This window comes from Geospiza fortis, unplaced genomic scaffold (assembly GCF_000277835.1).
Source record: "Geospiza fortis unplaced genomic scaffold, GeoFor_1.0 scaffold456, whole genome shotgun sequence".
In the NCBI taxonomy this organism is placed as follows: domain Eukaryota; kingdom Metazoa; phylum Chordata; class Aves; order Passeriformes; family Thraupidae; genus Geospiza; species Geospiza fortis.
Window position 1 is genome coordinate 901,801 of NW_005054462.1, and position 24,769 is coordinate 926,569.

The 24,769-nt window shown below is 42.3% G+C and overlaps 1 protein-coding gene across 1 annotated transcript in view; it reads right to left on the reverse strand.

Moving 5' to 3' along the window:
- The window catches only part of KANK1 (KN motif and ankyrin repeat domains 1), a 117,340-nt gene extending 93,790 nt beyond the window's left edge, over positions 1–23,550 (reverse strand). The window contains exons 1-2 of the mRNA XM_031062769.1: positions 23,450–23,550; positions 1,134–1,266 (exon numbers count right to left, since the gene is read on the reverse strand). The gene's annotated coding sequence lies outside the window, so the exon portion shown is untranslated. The remainder of the gene's footprint in view (positions 1–1,133; positions 1,267–23,449) is intronic.
- Positions 23,551–24,769: the final 1,219 nt, after the last annotated feature.

Here is a 24,769-nt window from a genome sequence, read left to right on the forward strand (position 1 = left end):
CAGAGAAAATGCAGTAGCCCTACAGTGCAGCTGATAATGCAGCCATGAATCCCAAAAATGCACAGGAAACATGGGTAATTAATGACAGATCACAGCAGCAGCCCTAGTCAAAGCAGAATGGTCACTTTTCTAGCTACAGTCATGTTTAGCTTCATTGCCTTATTTTTCCTGGTGGTGAATTGATCTCAGCATGGCATTCTATAGGGACTGAAGACCACTACCACTAAATAATTCTAATACATACATAGAAGAGCTAAGGCATGTGAATGGAAAGATATACGAGCACTTAAGAGTGCTGGCATAGCACTTGCATAGAATTAGTGATATAGGAAAAGAAAAGAAATTGTTTCTTCATGAATGTTTCTTGAAATTGCATGATTTTGTCTTACTGAAGCCAGTGAATTTGCTTATAATCAACAAATAATGATAGCTGGGTCCAATACAAGACCTCAGATTCATGTAGTTTTGTGCTGACTTTGACTAAGGTGGAGTTCATTTTCCTCACAATAGCTGATAAAAAGCTATGCTTTAGATTTGTGCTGGTAACAGGATTGAAAACACATGGACATTTTAGTTATTGCTGAGTTCATGCATAGTGACAAGGCCTTTTTTGGTCCTCATACCACATCACCAGCAAGGAGGCTAGGGGTGCACAAGGAACTGGGAGGGAACACAGCCAGGACAGATGACCCCCGCTGACCAAAGCGATATTCCAGACTACGTGGCATCGCACTCAGCATATGAAGAGGGAAGAAGGAAGAGGGAACATTTGTAGTGATCACGTTTGTCCTCCCAAATTATCTTTATGTGTGAAGGGGCCTGGCTTTCCTGGGATGGCTGAACACCGGCCTGCTCATGGGAAGTGGTGAATTAATTCCTTGTTTTGCTTTGCTTCTCTGCATGGATTTTGCTTTCCATATTAAACTGTCTTTATCTCAATGCACAAGCTTTTCACTTTTACTCTTCTGATTCTCTCCCTCATCAGAGTGAGCAAGTGAGCGAGCAAGCGAGTGAGCAAGTGGCTGTATTGGACTAAACCACAATAAGTTGATTAGAGACCCAGAGGTGGGACTAGGACAGTCTGTGGAATCTGTCTTCTTCCCTCTGCCCTGGCAAAAGAAATAACATCTTACCTTGAAAGACTGTAACAGAAGTGCCAGTCTCTACTTTCCTTTAGGCCTTTTTAAACATCAGAAATAATGCAGCGGAGTCAGCTAGTTCAATGTGTCAGCATTTGACAGCACATTCGGGAACCTAAGAGTTATCCTACAAGAAGAGAAATTAAAAGCACCAATTAGTCCATATGTTGTGCAATATATCTTCTGTTTGGAACTGCTGATGCCTGGTAGAGCCATGCTGCTGAAGAATGAAGAAATTACCACAAAAATGAAAGGCTAAGTTATTTTTTGCTTCCTAGGTAAAATGCTCAAGCATATTTTGGCTACAGCACCATGGTGAGAAAGCATGCATCTTGCAATAGCTGTGTCACGCTGCCCTGCCTTCCCAATTTAAATCTTTGTTCAAACACCAGTCCATGTGCATGCAGAGAAACAAAGCTCCAGGCATGTCAGGATACACCAGCCACACCAGTTACAGAAACACAGCAGTAAATGTTTATAATCCGGATTTGTTTGAACTGGGAAATGCATCAGAAGCCCATGTGAGCTAAGTATTAGCACATTATAAGCAAGGATCTTGATGTATGTGGAAGACACATGAAGGTACTATATAAACTACAGGAAAAGGAGAAACATTTACAGATGGACTTGGTTCATTCCCCTGGATAGGCTTTTTGCAGAATTCTCACCTTGCAAGCACTCAACCCACACTGAGTGAAGCTGCAGCAGAGTTAATGCCTTGCACTGAGACGTCCTGCCTCAGGGCCACTCACAAGTACACTCCCACAGCTGCACCCTGAGGTGGTGCTGATGTGTAACAGTTGCACAAGGACGCCACTTTGACATCTGACAGCTACGGAGTGATGGGCCAGCAGAAAAACTTATCTATAGCATGGTTACTCTAGAGAGTTTTAAAGATTATTTTCAGATAAAAGACACTTTTTATCATCCAAGTTATTAAGTACTTCCCTAAAGCATTGGTACGAACATAAGAGACCTCTGTCCCAGTTTGTAAAGCCATAGAGATGGGGGCTTAATGGAGTGCAAACAAATCATATCAGGTAAAAATTAGAGTTTTTATTATAAATTAATTAAAAAAATCTAGCACTGAAAGCATGTTATAGGCCAATGTTCCTATACAGGCAAATATATTGTTATAATCCTACACTGTTTACAAACCCTTAAAAGAGCCTTGTAAGTGTTAATTATCTTCATAAACTTAAATAAAAACTAACATTTGAAGGGAAACTACAAGGGTCCATGTCTTTGGGAGGAGTGGAGGGGCAAAATAAGTTGGACACCTACATTTGTTAAAAAACCAGAAATCCTAAAGTCCCAAGCAACTTCTTCCCCCCTCCTCTTTCTAACACTTTCTCAATTAATTTACTTTTAATTTTAGCTATTTGTATAAAATATCAGTATAGTAGAAACAGACGATCCCCCAGCCAGGGAATAATGTGCATTGACTCCAGTGACTTCAGGAGGCTGAGCAAATGCTTTATTAAGCTATACTATATTACACTGATACTATACTAAAGAATACTATACTAAAAAAGATACTAAAGAAAAATCCATGACTGTCTGGAGACAGTCAGGACACAGCTTTGACCCAACTGGCCAAGGAAACAAAACAACCTTCACCAGTGTCCAATAACCAAAGCACTTTTGGTAAACAATCTCCATAACACATTCCACATGTGCCAAACAACAGGAACAGCGAACAGAGGTAAGAATTATTTTCTCTTCTTCTCTGAGCTTTTCACTGCCTACCCCAGGAAAAATCCTGGGAGGGAGAATTTTGTCTCTCTCTGTGAATGTGAATACCACAGAGAATGTGAATACCATATATAAATACTTTATACAGCAAGTTACCCATCCATGATACCTTAAAAATGCCTTTCTTATCATGGGGGTATATTCTAAACTGATTACAAACATCTCCATTTACATAATAATAAAGACTGCAATTGCATACAGAAACTTGAGATTATAGGAAACAAATCATATTCTTGGAGCTCTATATTCACAGGTTATAGGAAGCATCACAATCATTGCTCTTCTCTATAGCCTCCTCCACTACACTTCTCTATAAAGCAGTAAAGCACTTTCCAGATGTTCAGTCCACAAAGTTAGAGTTATACACAGTCATACACTCTGGGCCACTGTTCAAGGACAAATAAACCTGACTTTCAAACCCCTGCTGCCATGTGTCCCTATACCATGGAGTCAAGATCATTCAGGTGTTTCTCATGAGTTATTTTTTCCAACAGATGTCACATTCTGCTCATTGTCCCACAGCTAGCATAAACTCCTTACCAGACTCTCTGTGTAATTTAGCTGAAGAGAGTTTATGCCCACACCTGTTCCAAATCAGCCTAAAAACACAGTACTGTTCAACTCCAAAGGCAAGAACCAGGACAGGGCTTGAGCCCCAAGATGAACTAGTAACAATGTTGGGGGAATTCTTCCTTTTTATCAAAGAGGGCTGATTGAAAGTTAGAAATCCTTTGGGAGCTAAGACTTATCAGGTACCTGTTTTCCACACCAGATGGAAAGAATGCTTCTGTTTCACTTTTTACCCCAAACAAATCACAGCATGCATGTGTACACAGTCATCTGACTCCTACACATCCAAGCATGACCAAAATGAAAAACAGTACACTGAAAAAATGGGTACATTTTTTCCCTTAAGGGAAGAACAAACCACACCTAACAGGTATTAATAAAAACACCAAACATCAGAAAACATTCCGTTACAATCGGTATTTAAAATAATATATGTAACAATAAGCAAAATTTTAATCTGTACAGAATAGATGTATGTATCTCACATAAAAAAGTAATTGTTCTTCTAAACTGCCTCACAAATGGCAATCTCATTTTATTTCCAGCCAGAAAATTTACTCAGTGATTTGCATAACTGAGTATTAAGCACAAGGCAAGAAAAGCAGAAATGAAAACAAACATGGTCAAACAGTTAAGTGGAGATATTGAATATACAACAGGAGTCCATTAAGTTGTAATTTTTACATAAAGTTTCAACCTTCATAAGATTTATGAATTTTAGATTTAAGCTAAACTTGCTATGCAACAGATATTCCTTAAGGTCCCTAAGACATGGTGTCAATTTTTAATAAAAGCTCCATGTCTCACAGCATACTTCACTAGCCTGACAAGTCACCAGATGGGTAACATACGTATTCCATCTTCTCTCCTTTTCCATCCTAGCACTGTTGAACACCTCCACCCACATGCTCCTCCAACACACACACACACACACACACACACACACACACACACACACACACACACACTTCCCTCCAGCAGACAGCAGCCTGATTCACTTACCTAAAGAGGAATTTATGCTGGCCTGAGAAAACATCAGCCCCCTCAACTGCAAGGACATGCCTAGATTGCTTATTGAGATATGCCTCAGATGTTGCGTCCAACAATCACTGCTAAGTCAGCTAGAGATGTCCTGCGTAGCACCAGAGGGGCAGTTACATTCTTGGTGTGAAGGAGACATTTTTTAAAAATAAATGTGAATGTAACATTTTCAGTGGTGAAGGCACTATTTCCTGATGAACATGTTTTACACTTTGGGACAGGAAAGCCTTTAAGTAGTCAAAAGCACTATTCAGCCTTGGTACATTTCACTGACATAAGTTCTCATAATTACTAAAGGAAATAACTAAGGCTGTGTCTGGGTGGCACAAAGCACCAGGCTAATTACCGCTTCAGAGACACTAATTAATCTGGGCAGGGCACCACAGTACCATGACTGCTTTGCCTTGGGAATCTCACAATGTTGATGTATTGCCATTTGGACACCCGCCTCCCACCCCAAGCAGTCTCTTCCACATGAAAGAGTCTTACACCAAAGATGAGCCCTCCATAAGGGGTGTTTCCTCTCATAAGCTGTGTGTTCCATTGAAACCTACCACCTTCAGCACACAATACTGAGCTGTACACTGCACCAATTCTTGAAAAACAGTAAAAGAATCGACAAGCAATTACTGAGCACCCTCGGCTGCTAGGAGGAGGAATGTGAGAGGGTATACCTACAGACAGTATCCTGGGCTCCAGAAGAAAAGGTTCAGGTCAGCATCTTAGAGGAGCTATGTGTAATGATAATGGTGACTGTCCGACAATCAGCTGCAGCATCCACGCCACATTTTAACAGACACATTTAAAACAAACCATGGAGAAACCCTCTAGCACTAGTGTAAATGCTCTCCATTTGGTAAGCTCCAAGTAGCAGGTAATAGCGTGGTTGTTAGCAGGGTAGAAGTTAAATTGTTGCCAAAGTGACTTTGTTTTCAACTTCGTGGAGATAAAACAAGTCCTGGGCTAAAGCCAGAACATTTTATCTAATGTACCTGATGCCACCTCTTGGTACCGAGACAGGCTCCTCACGTACTTCAAATGGACTTTGATCTTCTTTTGAATTGTTAAAACACATTCAATAAGGAATAATGCACCCAGCAGTAGCTTAAAGCACCTGTCCCAATAGGAAATGGTTTTTGACCAACCAGAGAGCAATAGGGAAGGGGAACACCTGATACACAGTCCAACCTGCAGCAGAACACAGCCTCCTACCGGTCCACAATAAAGAAAGAAAGACACAGAAGAGTCATTCCCTGTGGCACACAAACAAACCATACTCAGAGAAGTACTGCCACGCCGAACAGACAATTTCAGATACTGAAGAGCCCCTATCCAGTCCCCTCTTTCTTCTCCCCAAAAATATTTATTTGAAAATTAGTAACTTCCAAGACAATCCTGTTCTAATGGCCTCTCTCAACAGACACAGACCTTCTGCAGAACAGAAGGTCCCATGAATTCAGGATTTACTTAATGGCTCACGTTGCAGGTAAATGGTATACACCAGCTCACCTAGAAGCTGGCAGGCAAGGCTGGCTTCTCACATGTCTGTCAGCTCTGTACAGAGGTCACAGCACAAGGAGACAGCTTCACCTTGGGTTTGTACCATAGTGTTCAGAAGCTGGTGACTGGTTTCAGCACATAGGCTGTTTCTTGTAGCAAAAGCACAGAGACAACTGTCTAACAGAGTGCATTGCCTTGAGACAGGGAGAAATCACACTGATTAAACAGTATCAAGAGTCCTTGAGCTTTTCATGCTCTCAGCAGAGAGGACAAATACTCAAATAAGCTTGCCAGATGCAGCACAGGTGAATAAAACACTGTAAAAAGCATAACAATTCACTTATGAGTAATTAAATTGCATTTGATAAATAGGTGTTAAAGTAGCAGTTTTCACACTTACAAATACTTCAGATCATGAAAAAACGGAAAGGTGCCACAAAAGACACATTTGCTACCCAACCCATTTAAAAAATATTCACAAATGTTGTCAAAACATATGGTGTACATTTGAGTTTAACACTGCCTAATAAAAGGCTCTCTTCTTCAAAATGTTTTTTTTACCCCCAGGTTGATTGTTCACCTATATTGCCACTTTTACTGTGTACCATTCACAGTCTCCAAATAACTAGTCAAGGTGGTGACAAAACCCAGCAAGCCATACAAACCTGCACTGAATCTCAATAGCTTTAGCTGCCACGCCAGGTGAAGTTAACTCAGCATTCCGTGGACACTCAGAGGTGAGATACATGTCCCACTCCCTCCTTCAGAACCTTCCCTACAGAAACTGTGGAGCTCACACTGGGCTTTCTGAGAGGAGCCCTTTGCTTGGTAGGACAAACAATACCATGAGACAATCACCACTGCAATGGAAAGCTTCAGCTGGCAGACTGAGATCTGAGTCTTAAGCAGAAATGGGCAAAGAAGCAGAATGAACAGCAACCAAGGCTGCTGCCAGAGATGTAGCCTCAATGTCAGTGTTAGAATTCACCCAGGACCTTCTTTTTTCCCATCTGCAGGGAGACTGCTACTCTTGGACTTCACTTACATAGGGATTCACACCCAGTGACTGAGGAGATAAAGTCATTAACACATCCAAGTTTTGTTTGTGAGGATTTTTTTTTTCCACACATGCCCATGTGCCTCCAGACATAATTCTTTGTTCTCTGACTGCAAAACTAAGCTACCAAAATTAGTCCAGATTAAAAACATAGTGAATTTTCTACGGCTCCAAAGCAAGACGTGTTTAACAAGGCCAGTTTAGATGGGATACTTGACATTAGGCAAGGAATGGAGGGAGAAGAGGGTGTCACAACAGAAGCACTGAAGTTACCTAAAAAAGTGGTTCAAGAAAGAAGGAAAACTGGAAAGACACTCAGCTACCTATCTTCTCCTTTTAACTTTCCTTCATACACCAATCATATCCTGTACTGCATCTCTTATCCAGTAGTATCCTCTGCTTGTTTACATCACCATATCATAAATTACTGCTGATAAGCAACAACAGACATGATGAATCCGTGTTTGCTTCCTTAAGGCAAGCAGAGATTAGGAAAGGGTATGAAGGTATTTCTTTTGTCTTGCAATGAAGAGGAACTGCAAAGGCAGGGAATGAAACTGAAAGGGATCATAAAACACTATTTTGCTTGCCTTGTTCCTAGGTGAGACACATGGTGCTCCTGAGGAGAGTCACTTGCTTACTCCTCCAGTCCATCTCAGCTGGACAAGAAGAGGAAGGGAGGGAAAGGGGCCTGGAAACTTTTAAAAGGCAGAAGATATTTCACTAGATATCTTACCCTTTAAAATTCAGTTAAAGATATAGAATTGATAGACATTATCTCCAGGAGCAGCAGATCTGAAACACTAATAACCTTTATGACATTCAAAAATGTTTAGTTGCTAGATTTCAAGTGAGAAAAGCAAATACCTGTAAAAAGTCCTCTTTGTACTATTTCTCCATCCTCACAGAATATGAAAACATTCCCCAAAGGTCAGTCATCAGTACACATCTTCCTGGGTGCAACACAGCTATAGCTAACAATAGGCAGCTGGTCATGCTAGCTAGAAGCATGCCAAGAACCTGCATCTTAGGGAATTCCTGCCCCTCACATATCCATCTCCATATCTAGGCCTAAAGGCTGAAGCTCCCCTTAATTAGGGACAGGCAACATCCTGAGACTTCAAGTCAGAATGAACATCAACAACAGAGCTCACATCTTCCTCTGGCACCAAGTCAAACCTTGGACCAGGTCACTTCTTTGCAGCTTGAGCTTTCCATATGCATGTTACCTAGTTGCATTTCAGGATTTTCAAGTGGATCTTATGACCATCTTTCCAGTGATATTCTAAAGTTTATATTCCTAAAGGATGGGAATTTTGGAAGGGCTGTGGTGGACTACTGTTCAAAATCCAGCACTGTTTGGTAATGATCCTCAACACTCTCCACACACTCCTGGTAATAGCTCTGTGGAAGTTATGACTCTGAACCAAGATGAGAAAAAAAGGCTCCATCATATTTTCAGCCTAAAGCTCTGAAAACACAATGAATTTATGAATCCCAGGCTGCACAGTGCTATTGGGCGGCACACTCCTCACTGCAGCAGACTGCAATGAAAAGGGTCCTCAGAAGTCATGTATCTCTCAGGGTCATTGTCATGGCAATACTGTTTCCCTTGTACAGAAAGAAAAAACAGCAGATATGACAGCTGTCTCATCAGATGTTCTGAATCAATTGCTTGAAAAACAGCTAAAAATAAGATCATTCTGAATTTACCTCCTGAGAAGCAAACTAATCCAGAATAACTACTGTATGTTCCTATGCCTTCAAGAGCACTGTGTTCTAGACAAAAGAGTAAACCAGACATTTTACATGAAAGATGGTAGACAAAAAAAGCACTTCCAAGTATTCAATAAGCAGGAAAATTAAATAACCAAGTATATGGCCTCCAAAGTAAAGGACAGATTATTCCCCATAGTTCTACCACCAGCTCTCAACAGCTTTCCCCAATTACACTTCAAACCCAGCCATGGTAAGACATTTGCCAGTGTCCCTAAGAAACAAAGCAGCTGGTCCTAACATAAGGAAGACAAAGGGAGGAGAAGTAGGACACAGGTAGCAGTGATCAGGATGTTCTTATCTTCTGAAACTTACCATGGCTTGTTCAGCAATGCATAATGCTATGCTTATTCGGCAATGGCATTATCAGGAACTCTACTAAAGGCAGCATACACAAATGGCAGTATTTTTGGAATCATCAAATGGTTTGGCTTGGAAGGGACATAAAAGATATCTAGTTCCAATCCCCCTGCCATGGACAGGGACACCTTTCACTGAACCAGCTTGCTCCAAGATCTAATCAGCCTGGCCCTGAAGATTTCCAGGGATGGGACATCTACAACTTTTCTGGGCAATCTGTTCCAGTGTCTTACCCCCCCACAGTAAAGAGTTTTTTCCTAATATCTAATGCAAACCTACCTTCTTTCAGTTTTAATCCATTACCCCCATCCTGTTGCTACATGCTCTTGTAAAAAAAACCTCCTCCATCTTTCTTGCAGGCTCCCTTAGATACTGAAAGGCAGCAAATACATCACCCCAAAGCCTTCTCTTTTCCAGGCTGAACAATCCCAATTCTTTCAGCTTCTCCTCATAGGACAGGTGCTCCATCCCTCTAAGCACCTTAGTGTCCCTCCTCTGGACTCACTCCAACAGTTCCATGTAAGTCCTGTGCTGGGAGCCCAGAGCTGATGCAGCCCTGCAGGTGGGGTCTCAGCAGAGCAGAGCAGAGGGGCAGAATCCCCTCCCTGGCCCTGCTGCCCACACTGCTCTGGATGCAGCCCAGGACACGTCTGGCTTTCTGGGCTGTGAGTGCCCATAGCTGGACAGGGTCCAGCCTAATATTCCTGTCCTTTCCACCAAAAAAATAAGTAGTGAGTCTCTCCTTATAATATTAATACACACACTCTCTCTCTCTACATACAGAACACCACTGCCCCTCTCCAAAACCTTTAACACTAGATTTTCATGCTCCAGCTCACAGACATTAAGGTTGTAGCCTAACAAAAATCTTTCAAAGTAGATTGTGGAAAACACCTGTATGCACAGTGTGATTGTCGCTGTATGTTTCTCTTGAACTGCTAAAAATGTCACCTACATGCAAAAGTTCCATCTACCCACACAGTGCATGAAAAATGAAGGTCCCTAAGCAATGCAAACCTCAACCAATTCTGTCTGAAAAGCTGTAGGCTCCCATTTGCAAGGGCAGCCAGCAAAAGGCGGGGAGGTAGAGCACAGAATGGAAACACAGATGAAAAAGTCAGCACAAGCTTTGCAATGCTGTTTTAACATCTCAGCGTACCTGCAGGTATTCCGGGTCACCATGAATGAAAAATCACCAGCAATTTAATTGTCATCCCACCACCGCTTCTGCCGGGCAGAATTTGACTTGTGTGGGACTGTCTGTGTTGCTGCAGCAGTTTGCAAACAATTAATGCACCACAAAGAGACACCGACCAGGCACAAACACACACACACACACACACACTTGAATACCCCTTCAACATTAAGTACCGCTGCTCAAAAACAAATCACCACTTCAAGCCAAAAGTACTCTCTCATTTAGATATACTTTAAATAGTCAATTAGACTGTAAATCCAAAACCTACCCAGTGACACAAATCTGATCTGATTTCACCATTTACTGAAAGAGCAAAAAAAAATCTGTAGTAAAAACTTACAGGGCTGTTAGTCCACGGTTTCTCTCTGGCACACGGTACATTATTTAACTGCAATGCCTGAAACAGTAACTTGACCTCTCTGGGAAGGTGGGCGGTATTATTCAAGCTGAAACATTAGAAACATGCATAATTACTCTGGGTATTTGCCACACATTCTTTCATCCTTAAACCAATATGAATGGAAAAGTCACACTGACACTCCAGGCTTAGATCATATCCCAACCATCAATTATGAAAATTTTTCATGACGTCTCAGGGGAACAAAATTTCTTAGGGCCAGAGAAATTTTCTCTGGACTTAACTGTGCTTATGTTACCAAGATAAAACATCAGTGCTGCCAAGTCCAAACCAAGACTTCAGCAGGCTAAACCATGAATTTTGAGCTTTCTACCCCACCACTGATAATACTGTAATTTTGTTTTCCTTCAACCCCACAAACCCATTGCATCCATTCATGTGGCACTTCTAAGGATGCCTACTGTAGCACCAACCACATCCCACCATTCATCATCCATCCGTCCCTGCAGGGTGATGCTTCACACATCTGTGTATTGCCTGCCTGCTCCTCAGCAAACCCAAGGACCTTCGGCAGAACCAATCCACAGGGCTGGGTGGGATAAAAACCCACTGGAAGGTAAACAGGCAGATGAAGCATGAAGAAAAGAGACCATGCTTGTTCCTGACTCCAGAGGCATCCACTTCTTGCATCATGGCTGCCTATGCTGATGCCAGTTCCCTGTTCACACCAAGCATACCAAGTGTCCCCTCTATATAGCCGTGTCTTCCCTTCAAGGATAAAGCAGCAATCACCTTTCAAGTTCTGGGTGGCAGAGACACTGCCAAGAAAAATGAAATAATACAAACTAATATCCACAGCTGGAGCTGTCAAATGTACAATATTTTCAGTACTTTAAGGGTTTTCAGTACTTTTTAAGGCTAGCAACACAAAATGCAATTTTTTTTGAAGAGGGAGAAAATGCTGTTCACAAGACAGAAGAACTGCACACACATGTCAAATAGCAGTCTTCTCTAGCTAAGTTCTCATACTCAAAATCAAGATCTAGCTGCACTCCTGACCAAGTGAGATGCAGCAGTATCTGTAACTATTCTGAACCCAATTGCCCCAGAACTTACTTTAATACCAACATCTACATGTTGCTGTTCTGGGCAACTGACCTGACTAACTCCTTGCCTACAATGGAACTGACCAGTGTTCCTGGTGCTTAGCACAAATACATGCGGAATACAAGGTGTTCATTTCAGCTAATTCCCCAGGCATTAGGGACAATGCATGCATCTGGAACACTGTTCCAGCAATTATACATGAATAATTCTGGAAGCATTCTTCTGTTTTGTTTTTCAAATAGTCCAGCTTCATGCATCTTGTTCATCATCCCTGCTCTTGTTCATCATTTTATACTGCCAAAACTTTGGAAATCATAGCAATGCACACAGTGAAGTGCCCCTTGATATTTTAAGTCAGATTTTGTAGTATCAACAATGAGTTTTGCCTTTATGCAGAATAAGCATGTATATCAGGGAATACAAGCTGCCACAGCAACCTCAGAGAAAGTAAAATTTCAGGACAGTATTTTCCACATGTATTTGAAATCTCAAGATAATGAAAACTGGTCAATGTTAAGTTGTTTTCACCATATAACCAGAACTTGCTGGAGATTTTTTGGGTAAGTTTTAAATATGCTTTTGTAAACAATGGTTTATGCAGAGTGTAACACCCATGTACTTTCTTACACACCAATGAAAAATGTGGACAGCTTTATTTTGAAGATTCTCTCCCTCTTCCACATAAACTAAAAAATAATTAAAAGATGACAAAGTGACCATCTTAAGCATTACCTAAAATATCTATTCAAAAGGTCTGAGGTATGCAATGAAAATGCTTTGAGTCAAACAAAAGTGGCTTGTGGTAAATAGAGGAAACAGAACAAGGATCTGAGTTTGCATCAAATGTTGGTTGCAATCATTTAATTGCCACTGTTTAAGAGAAGGAATTTCTCCAGTCTGTTTCAGTATTTGCTATTCCAGTAAACACAAATAAAGGGAAAAGTCAACATTACGGTTTTCCAGTTTCAAAGTCATTTGATAACAACCTTCCCCAAGTCATTCTCCTGGGAAAGAACTACTAGAGAACACAGCTAATTAAAGCTTGTCAGTAAGCTCTCTCTCCTGCTTTGTTCAGAAAACCTGGACCAATAGCTTATCCATGGATAGACCCGGGGGCCTTTCACAAATATTTTGTATTCCACAGCAAGCTTAGGCACATTGCATAAACATCTGGAGTAGAAACATTAACATCTTCCTGCTCTGCCCTGCAGCAAGTGCCTTCATGACACTTTCAAGAGCAGTGACAGAAAAAAACCAGTATTATTGTGGGCTTCCATCCAAAAAAATGTTGCCATGTATAGTCTGTCTGTAGGCACATGAGGATTTGGGGTAAAAGGAAGGAGGGGTAATTCAGGTGCATAAACAAGTGTTCCAGTCTTCCTTCTCAATACCTAAGTTCTGAGAGAAAGAGGGGAAGAGCCTTTTATCATTATAAAAAGAGAGACTATTTCCAGAATGATTGGAGATTAAGCTGCTTTGAGGGGAAACATCAATGAAAACAGATATGTTCATATTTTCCCTGGAGGTGCAGTCCAGTTTGGAAGTGCTCTTAGCATACATAAGCTAAGACAAAGACAAATCATCCTGAGGTACTCTGGCACCATCCCAGACCACAAGCACAGAGAAAACCACAGACATTGCATGAAACAGGGGCACCTACAAAATGTCCCTGCTTTGTTGACCATGGCAGGGCCAATGACCAATAAACCAATTGCTCACAATAGAGCAGATGCTTTGATACCACATTTCACAGTGCAGCTGGATTGAAGCAAAGAATCTACTTGATCTTGGAGCCAAGCTATATATAAGGAGGGAAAGGCACACAGCTCTCTTTAGCAAGCTTTCCCGAAAGCCCTAGAACAGCAACATCTGTGCCTTCAGTTTTGCTGCAGTTCTGCAGGCATCTCTGCAGTCTACCAAGCCTAACCACTGGACAATTTTTTGTGTATTTATTCTTACAATTTGTAGAGCTGTACCTTACGGTACATTACAGCATCTGCGTAATAGTTGCAGTTTAGCTACCTCAAAATATTATCAGGGAAACAAAGTCTCACTCTTCCTGCTACTTCACAGTAGAGCACTGAAGGCTTCTGGCGAGAAAGACAAAAGCAATAGCAAACAACCAGTGTGATAAACTACCATTCACATTTTACTCCAAGGAGTAGTAATTAGTCATTTAAAAATACAGAAAATCTATGCATGTGTTAAACATGAAAGAAGCTGTTCTGAGCGCTAGATGCTCTGAGATCACATTTCAAAGCAGTGCACCATCATTCTGTTAATCTTTTGGGAAAACCAGCATGGATATTCTGCTGTAATGTAATCAAGGCAGGAATTCCAGCTCCTCCATTGTGACCTTCACAGAAACACCAGGGGTCAAGAGTAGCAGCCTCTACCCAGCTACAGTGCTAATACAGCCATAGTATAAACAAAAAACCTCCTGCAACAACAGTACCAACAAGTTTCAGGGCGGTAAAGGGGGGGGCATGTAAATACACTCAAAGACACGCTGCCACAAAACAGCTTCTTACCACAAGTGTAAGGGAAAAGTTGTTTTTCTAAAGGTAGTTGCAGGAATTTAATTTTTACTGTGTAGGTGGAAAAAGGCTGACATATTTACTTTCATGTTTTATTCTCAACAAATATCTGCACCTATCAAAACAGTAATTAAAGACTTGCTTTCTTAGAGCAATGTTTAGTGAACAAAACGAAGCCAAGGGAAAGGCGACTTCTGGCTCTAACAGTGAAGTCCTACACAGAGAGAGTGAGGGTTTGGAGAAAGTGTTGGGTTTTTTAGCCCTGGTGAAACCTCATGGGCACAGGCAAAGCTGCAGCCTGCAGTGACAATGCTGATTCTCACCCTTCATACTGCAGCAGTCGTGTCCCTTGTCCCCAACACCTCCCAGCAGCGACCAACAGGACTGCACCAGCCGAAGGACAGCAAGGACAGGCAGAGTGTGTAAGGTGGGAATGGCAACACCCAGCTCCGCAAAGGCCCTGTCTGGTGGAAACTTTAACTGAACTCTACCCAGAATGTTTGGCATAAACTGTCTGGAGTGGGCCGACGTGAAATCAAGAAAAGAGATAATCAGGTAGGTTTTTTTCTTATTCTTACTCTGCAATCTGAGAACAGTGAAAGAGGACACCACCTAGCAAGAAGGTTGCTAATTAATTCCTCCTCACCCAGGCATTGCAAAGCTTCTAGCTGCAGAGTGTGTGCTTATCTACAAACGAGCACTTGATAGCATTTTAAGAACTGGCTTCATTTGTTTTGAAAAATTACATTAAAAAGACACAATCATCTCAAGATTTTCTCTATCAGCAGCAAGAAAGAGTGAAAGTAAAGTGCTATTGCTGTTGCCTGACTGATTTTCAGGGCACCAACTTACCTTGCACAGTGAGTTTGGTAGGAGGTCAGCATGCCAAAGGCATAGATGCTTTCAAATGTATAATGAGAGGAGATCTCATATCTCTTAGCTGAACAAGTTTCCCTGAAATAAACTATTTCTGAACAAGCTGTAACAGGGTAGAAACACCTTGCTGTAAGGGCAGGACCAGAATGCCGTTGCAAGTGACATGCCAGTTTAAGACATGGGTAGCTAACACACTTTTAAACCAAGGATGCCAGACTCTGTTAAGTGTCAGTTATCTTGGATCAAAGGCTAAAAAAAGCTGCTTGGATATAGCACTAAAACAAGACATGAGCCACACAGAAGAAACAATGCAAAAACACTCCACAAAAAGAGTTCAGCACACTTTTCACACTATGGATCACAAGCATTCTGCAAAGACTGCTCTGTTAGTACCAGCACAACACAAATAACAGAAGTACCAATAGCAAAAGTCAAAACTCTGGGCTGTCATTAGGCAGATACATCCAGAAGTCAAGTATTCTCTAAAACATCTGCACTCAGCTGCAGCATTTTAGAGTAGCAAAGGGACACCACAACCATTAAAAATGTAAGTAAAACATCCACCTACCTGAACATAGGTTTCATTCATCCAACATACGTTTCTCCCTTTCATTCTGTTTATGACTGAGATGTCCCTCATTTTAGCTAGGACAAAAATCATGGAGTTTCTTAAATTATTTTTTTTTTATTTTTTTAATGAGGAAGGACAAGCTATAAATTTGTGCCACACCAAAAGCACCTCTCTAATCTCATTGCACCTTTCCAGTTACATCAGTAGCTCCCAGCACTACTTCTCTTCATCTTTGCTTTACCCAGAGTGAAGCAGGAACACCCAGACCACGTCTTCACAACTGCATGAGTACAACTGGGCAACAGGCCAATTGGACAAACATAGGCAATGCAAACAATCTTTTTATTTTGTGTTATCACCCTCTAGATACACAGAGCTCAATCCACTGGAGATGTGCAGCCTAGCCAGCTGTGCTTTCTCACACAAATTTTTTATCCCTCTGTCCTCACCCGTTGCTTTATACCCACCCACACAACAATTTCAGCCACCTATTTTTCCCTAGAAAAAAAAAAAAAAGATTATAGTTTCTGGTCTTACAGCACACAAATTTCATTGAAATTTGAGAAGCAAGAATGCTCTACTTCGTTTGAACCTGAAGACACCTGCAGCTCAGTCTCAGGTGAGCAATTCAGAGCCAACAATAAGAAAATGAAAATGTCAAGGACCAGATACTTCCTTGAAACAAAACAGACTTTGTTCTGGGCAAACAACAGGAATACTATTTGTTCTGCTTTCTTTCCTTTTAAGGGAGAGACCTTCTTTAGAAGATACATCATTCTAGGTAAATGAGTCCCTCTCTTCAAGCTCTTTTCTGACAAACTGACTGGCTTGAAGCCCTTCTTTGGACAAGAAATCAGGAAGAGGTCATTTAAAAGACCCTGAAGATGCAGCAGCCTGGATCAAGAACACTGATGTCGAGAACATAGGCTGGGTGAGCAGCTGCCCTCTGGATGATTACCAGGCAATTTCACACCAAGGCTATTCCATCTGAAGAACATTACAGAGAATAAAAAGCATAGGGACACATTTCCTATTACATCCTGTTACTTCTTCTCAAAAGCAATAAAATGCCCTGGTTTTGTGTAAGAATGAAGGCGAGTCCTTCAGTACTTGGAATAAACACACTTGTGCACATTCCTTCCTTTCATGCTGTGTACATCTCTACTTGGCATTGCAAGCTGCTGCAAGATGACTCAGCTTGTTACTGATTAACATCTCACTTTATGTCTTTTCTGTGTGCCTCGATCCAACTCTTCTCACATCCATCAGGCATCCTGACACCATGCATTTCTTTCCATTTCGCCCTCAGGTGTACCAGACAGACACACACTCAATAGCCCAGAGTTCACCATGTACCACCAATTTTCTTCTCCCTTCTCCAGAGCACAAACCCACCTGCTTCAAGCTACACAGTGCTGCAGCACAAGCCATTCACATCCCCAAAGGCACTGCAGGCAGCAGAACAGGGTTTGCCACACCAGATTTCCGTGCCTTCCTTTCCCTCCATATGGAATCAAGAAGAGGTGTCAGGTGCCTGAGAGATACTGGCAGCTGAGCCACCATGCAATGCATCATCCATTTGTTTCTGGAGAGCAGGGCCTGGCCTTCCTGCCCACAGAGGGTATGTGTTCCCCACATTCAGGGTGGGGAATTACTTTGGGGTGACTGAGAAATGTGGTACTTCAAATCAGAGAGCAGGAAAAGAATGTGTAACTTGCTTTTTGGGTATGTTCCACCCAAATACAATTTTCATAGGAAAAAATCCAATTGGTTCTCAAATATTGAAGAGAACGTATCCATCCTTCATAATGGGACTGTTATCTTAAATAGTCATCTAGAGCTGTGTGCTCTCATGGACAAAAGGAATCACCACCCCTCACCCTCAAGAAACTTTCTTGTAAAAGCTTCTGAAGAGTGATGTTACCCAGCCACTACCTCACTGCCTTGCACCTTGACCTTCCCCCTCCCACCTTCTCCTCAGGCATCAACACAACTTTCCTCAGCTTTATTTCCTCACAGAACACATTCCCTAGCGGAAGACCACCTCCATCTGTGCCTGCAGCTCATGCTTCTCCCACCAGCACTGGCACCTGCACAGACACGTACACACCTGTCCCAACAACAGCACCCTACCTGTGTTCTAGGGAACAAAGGAATCTCAGGCACAGGATCTCACCCCTTCTCTCACTCTACTCTCACAGCATGGCATTGCCAATAAAGTATTTGCTAACACACAGACAGACAAGCTGCAAACACTGTCAAGCTCTCCCGGGGTTCTTACTTCACTGCATTTTTGCATGGCACAATGAGCACCCATAAACCCTGCAATTCCCAGAAGCCCTTAGAGCAGTACACAGGAGGAGTCACATTTCCATAGTGTCACAAAGCCTCCAAAGGCCAACACAGTGCCAAGTGACATGCAACTCGCTTTCAGAAACAAAGGCAGAAGAGGAGGCAAAGGGAGGAGTCACTGTCAACACTGGAAGTTTGTTCCCTGCTTTCAGAATTGTATCAGGAGATGAGCTAAGAGACCTTCCGCCACCTGCATGCAACTTACTGGCCCACCCGATCTATTTCCAAATGTGATCTCTAACAGTCCGTGCAGGCTGCTCTGTAAAATTAGCAGTGCCAACCCCAGTTTTATAACCCTAGGGTTATAGCCAAAAATCACTTCTGTGCAAGGACCACTTCGTCCCAATAAATATCAGACAATATTTACATATGCATCAAAGCTACAGTTTGACAAAAAAAAGTTAATTCATCCAAGAGTGCTTTGATCCTCTGACAAATCATTTCCTGATTAAAGCTGAAACAACAAAAAGGACTTTGGACACTAACCAGCTGTCACACTTGTGTTGTGAGCTGGCACTAAATCCCACAAAGCCTGGGAGGAAAGATTTAGGTGGTGGGAGGGGAACAAACGGCCTATTTGCATTCACAGCATGCGAGAAGTTCCTTCTGGAAAAGCAATTCCTTCTCTTGCTACCTATCTGAAGCAAGCTAACAGAACAGGGAGCCATTAACACTCATCAAAAGGAAAGCAAGCAACTGCAGGACACTCTGGCAGCACTGAAGTATTGCAAAACTTGTTGGATGTACAAGAGCTGGGGGCGTTGTGGGTTAAAAAGAGTTTTTTGTTTTGGCTTTTTTTGCTTTGCTCTCCAAAGGATGTTTAGAAAACAGAAAAAAATTTCAAATGCAATGACCCATTCGACTGAGCTGAGTGAGACAAAAACAAAAAATGAGCTTAACAAAGATCTGAGACAGCAGCTAGGAAAAGTGAAGGCAGAGTTGAGGTTTAGTAGTATCTCCTTTTTTCCTACTAAAATGAAACATTCACTGTACTGTTGTACTCCTAAGCATAAAAAAAGTCCTGATGCTAGCAGACTTCTTTCAACATTCTTCATCAGATAGTCTCTCAGTTATTAATATTTTCCCATGCTTCTACTGGCAAATAGAACATTTGGCAATTAAAAAGAAATGCAGCTTGGGGGGTTGCAGATTAGAAGCATATTTTGCTACATAGTTCTAGTATGATGAACTCCTAATTAAAAAAAAAAACCAACAACAAAACCCAAACATTATTAATCCAAGGTGTTGAAAGAAACAGTCCACAAAACTAAATAATTTCATCCAAACTTCAGCCTCGTTTTGTACAGTCTCATTAAATCAATAGGCCATAATATACAAAATAAAAGAGACTGACTAACTTTTGAGATGCTCTTAGTATGTTGGTGTTTATTAACTTACTTTTACTAGTGATGTTATACAACTGAACCCCTGAAATCTCTCATTGTGACAGACTTGTTACTTTTCTATTCTTTCTCATTACAACAAGTTTTCTCAGCAGGCAGCTCTCAGATGCGCTGCTCGACCTGCCACCTGCCTACTTCCAAGGAGATCAGTATCTTCAAACTTCGAAGCACAAACGGACCAACTTGATAAAACTCATGCCTGGCACTTTGAACTGCCTAACACCAGATCCAGAGCTGACATTACTGCAAGCCTTTCATAGGGCTCTGTTGTGATGCAAATAAAGTACAATCCCCAGACACAAAAAAGTCATTAAACCGGAATTAGGAGTTATAAGTAACTGGCAAGCTGAAGGAAAAATCTGGGTTAAAAGGAACACCAAAGAAAGACCTACAAAGAAAGTGGGAAACGGCTGTTGACAATTACCCTTCAGCAAACACAAGGAAACAGGTATGGGGACCGCAGTGCTCTGCAGCAGCAGCTTCCAGGGCAGGCTCATTCTCCCCCGAAGGGGACAGAGTGTGCCATTCAGCCCTGCCGTGGGCTGAGCGCACTGACAGCATTTTAACTGAGCAGCCTCCGGCTCAACTCGCCGGCAGACGCCAGCTCTGTGAGTGACCTGGAGCCAAGGCCAGCCAGGCTCCCAGCAGCTCCCCAGCTGCTGACCAAACAGGGAATTGAGCAAACTGGGCAACAGCAAACACTCACATGCTATTAGGTCAGGAGTTAAAATATCTCAATGACCTGCAACTTCCATCATGAACAAGGGCTGATAAATGCCAGAGCCTTAGGGAATACAAACTCATCTACAAAAAAACCCATCCAGGCTTTGATGCAATTTCTGTCACTTCCAATAGACAGCAAGACAAAAGTAAGGAGGGTTTTCCTTCGTTCTGAAGAAAAATGAAAAAAAAAGTATAAGTCATGATGTAAAATGAAGTTTTCAAGAAGGGATCAAGGAAATGGATGGATCTAATGGAGACTTCCTAGAGATCAGAGAGAAGATCAGCATATCAGTATAGCAAGACAAATACTGCCCCTTTTTTCATGGTAAGAAGCCATGAAGCTGGGAAACTCTTTGCCTGTAACTCCATCTTCAACACCAGCACTAATCACCTCATCCATCAGCACCATCCAACTTGAGTCCTGACTGGGCCATGCAAGATGAATTGCAAATCAATCATACAGCACAACAGCTTTCTTTTCACAGCAGCAAAACGTAATTCATACATAGGAGTAGTGCCAACACAGACTGGGGCTATTCTTGACCCAGAACTAATTCAGTCTTCTTACAACCAGCTGTGAATTAGCATATTAAGAGCGAAAGGAAATAAAGAGATCTGCTAAAAAAATCATACATAAATCAGCCTAGAAGACTGTTCACAGCTAAGAAAACACCAGATTCCTGCAGCAAGCAGGAAGAGCTTAAAAGAGCATGGGTCACAGCCCATGGCCAGAGGAGAAGGCAGTGAGGTGGCTAATCCACAGCCCCCACTACCCAGCTGCAAACAAGAGAGCTCATACAGTGAGCATGGCACATTTGTGCTGTGACCCCTAGCCACTATCTCAGGTTTATCCCAGGTTGTGTTCTGCTGAGAAGACGACAAAAATGCAAGTTCTCAGACACTCAGGAACAAGGCAAGGTCATGCCAACATTCCTTACCAGAAAAAGTTCTCTCTGCACACTGCCAAGAAGTAGTATGTATACCTTTAATTAGCTACACAAACTTTCTTTGCAATGCTGAGCCTTGAACTTGGTACTAAGAATAGTCCAGTATATCTTCTTTTTTCATTTCCAAAGTAGAACATTTTGTAAGACTGCAACAGCCTAAAAAGTCATGGCAGTCACCCACTGCTGCTGTGTCACAGTGAGAGGCAGCTGAATCTTTTTTTTTCCCCCTCCACTTCTAAGGACAAGAAAAGGAATTGCACTGCTGGCTCATTAGTCCTGCAACAGCCTCATGAGACAAAGTTCAAAACTAGCAGAAATTTGATGACAGGCTGAAAATGCGAAGCAAAGGACAGTTTCTCAAGAAAAAGTTATACTTGTCAGATTAGACAGCGGAGCTTGAATTCTGTCAGAGACAGCTCTTTCACTTCTCCCTTTTATTTCTTCCATTTTCTTCATGGTGACCCCCCTTTTCTGTATTGTCTTAGAGACTTTGAACAGAGCAAGCATTCAGGGGCAGGGTGAAAGAGGAGGAACAGGCATGACTTGATGGGCACTGAACAAAGTGCGCGCTAGATAGAAAAGCTACAGGAAATAAAAGGAGTCCAGAGAGCTGAGACAGAGGAATAGCAAAAGCATGAGAACAGCCAAGATGCTTCACAGACATGTCTGGGCAAACATTCAAGGCCACGAGGTAGAACTGTCAGAAGCCAGGAGTTACATTATGCTTCTTTGTACTCCAGTAAAACCTACCCTGAACAGTTCCAGGGAGGGATCCACAGGCAATACCACAACTTCCACTCAGTGACTTACTCAGAGATGGGAGAAACCAGCTGTGTTAGACATCCAGGACTCCCCTAATCCCTCTTAATCAATAAGCAGCTGGTAATCAACCTGAGTTAAGATGAGGCAACGGGCACAGATGGGCAACGAACTCACAAGCTTAGTCATGAGGGCAGCTGGCCAGCACGGACTAGTTAGTGCTGTGCATCTAACACGTTTAACCTCCAGTATCAAACCCAGTATTTCTAGAAGGATATTTCCAGACTCTTCATATCTCCGCAATGCAGTCAGAAACTTTCTGGTAACTCTCAGAATTATTCACCTAATTTTCCAAAACCAGCAGGAAGTTGATTTCAATTTTTCTGAGAAGACTGTGCTGAAACCCATACCGCCATGAGCTGCTTGGCTATCCTGCTCTGGGCACATGATGTTCTCTTTGTGGCAGGCTCAGCAGGTGGGCAGAAGTACCAGTTCAAAGGTATCTGACTTGAATTTACCTCCGTATTCAAGTCAAAACCACTTCAGCCATGGTCAGCCTCCTTCTAGCAAAAGCCAGGATAACATACTGCACTTAAATCTGTACCTGAAAGCTACCATTGCTTTAATTAGATTCAGCCAAATCCAGGTCTTTGCAGTCTAGACATGGTTTAGCAAGTGCTTTTATATGAGTAATTCTTTGAGAAAGAGCACATGTTAAGTTCTATCTGGAGCTTACCTCAGTTTTGGCAAAAAATAGCTGGATTTTGACAGGCCAAACACAGCTCAACCTAACTATTCAAGCATTAGTCCAAGGGAAAACTATTTGACAAAGGAAGGAAAATGTTCCTCCTTGGGCCTAATGCTTTTCCAAAGTTTAGCCAGCCACAAAAGGTGTTTCCATTCAGAGCAAGAGCAATAAACAGGACAATTTTGCAACACAGCACAGACATGAATCTTGGGGCAATACAGAATACAGACCCCATGCCCTACTCTGGCCCCTCCTGCAGTCTCTGTAATACTCCAGGTTTTAGACAAAGGTCCAGAGATTAACAGAAAGGAAAGAGAAAAAGCACATACGGAGTAACTACTGCTTCTGACCTGTGGTACATATACACTGGTCACACATCTATTTACAGCAACTTTATACAGGAATGTCAGGGCAGCCTTGTGGCTTGACAACTTCTGCACTGAAATCAAAGTGATGAGATGCTCCAGCTCCAACAAAGCCAGTTTGACTAAGCTTGAATATAGATACAAATGGCTGTTGGCTGACAGAAAATTGTTAGTGCTCCTAGCTGTGTACTAACACATTATAGTTATTTTTTATTTGCTCAAAGAATCTCTGGCTTAGCAGTAGTAAAACATGGGAAACAGCCCACTGTTTCTGAAGACAGGATGTGCAGGAAAGTGCCTTACATACCCAGCTGGTTCTTCCACAGGGCGACACCAGTATCACAGGCCAGACAGTCCTCCTCCTTGCAATGAGACTCTCTCAGCACTGATGAAAGACTAGCTGTAACTGGACATTGTGGTAAAAAATATTAGGCAGTTCAATTAACAGTTATACTTGAATGCACTAGCATGCATAAAGCAGCCCATAAATCGTGTCATTTTCACTCAGAGTTGAAGACAATTGTTATTTTCTGAAACAAAGTCAGGAGACAACCCTGGCTCACTTTTGTGATGCAAATTAGCAAGCTGTTTGGAGGAAGAGGTGGGGAGGAAAAGTCTTTTAAATGAAATTACAATGAAACTTCCTCCCTACATGAGTCACAGACATCAGCTCCAGTGGTGTCTCCTCCAGACCCCAACATTCTCCTTCAGCCCGTGCACAGCCAAACCTCTGGCTCCTCACTGCTGCATCTGCCATCTCACTCACTTGCAGTCACCCAAGAGACCTTGGTGTACCATCCAGAATAGCCACCAAGTGTGTTAAGCAGGGGGATATAAACTGCTGCTCTTCCATGAAGATGTAGCTACAGGGAAACTTGTTTTACCAAGCAGGAACAGCTTTCAAAGCAAAACACCATCCCAAATGAAATTCGGCTCAGGAATGTGAGCTATGTGGGCAGGGGGCCTCTGATGGATATAAAGGGAGGACAGGAGCAGGCAGACTGCTTTCACAACAGTGGTTTCCAAGCCAGAGCAGAGGACCAGCTTAGCCACCTCCCTCATCCCACTGCGTGCACGCAGAGCTCGGGAATGTGAGCAATGCGGACTGGGGGCCAGGGGGCTTTGCTGCCCGGGAGAAAGGGATGGGAGGGGCTACCAGGGGAACAACACAAGAAAACCAAGAGGCAGGTGGGGTTGCTGAGGCTGTCCCAGTCACCATGTGCTTGTGGAAACAAAACTACAAATGTAGCTTTGCAATAAAACTGTCATTAATCTCTACCACCTAAAACAAACTGCAGGCCATCCTGGTTTTTTGGCTAGTTGGGGGCATGAAAAATATACCAGCATAAAGACTAATAAATCCATGCACTTAACACTTTCTGAGCCAGAGATTCAGCTGTACATGCACAAACCTTCTCTGCCCCAGGCTAACAAAAGATGGAATTGCTACAGGTAACAGCCCTGAAACCCTCTCGAGTCTGCTTCAGCCAAAACCGACAACCCCTTACAATGCGAGCAATATTCTGTCTGTTGCTATTTATAATGTTCTCTGAAGAACTCCATTTTATTTTGACCACATTTGCTCGATCCCCACATCCCAGTCCAGCCACTAAGTGACTGAGCACTG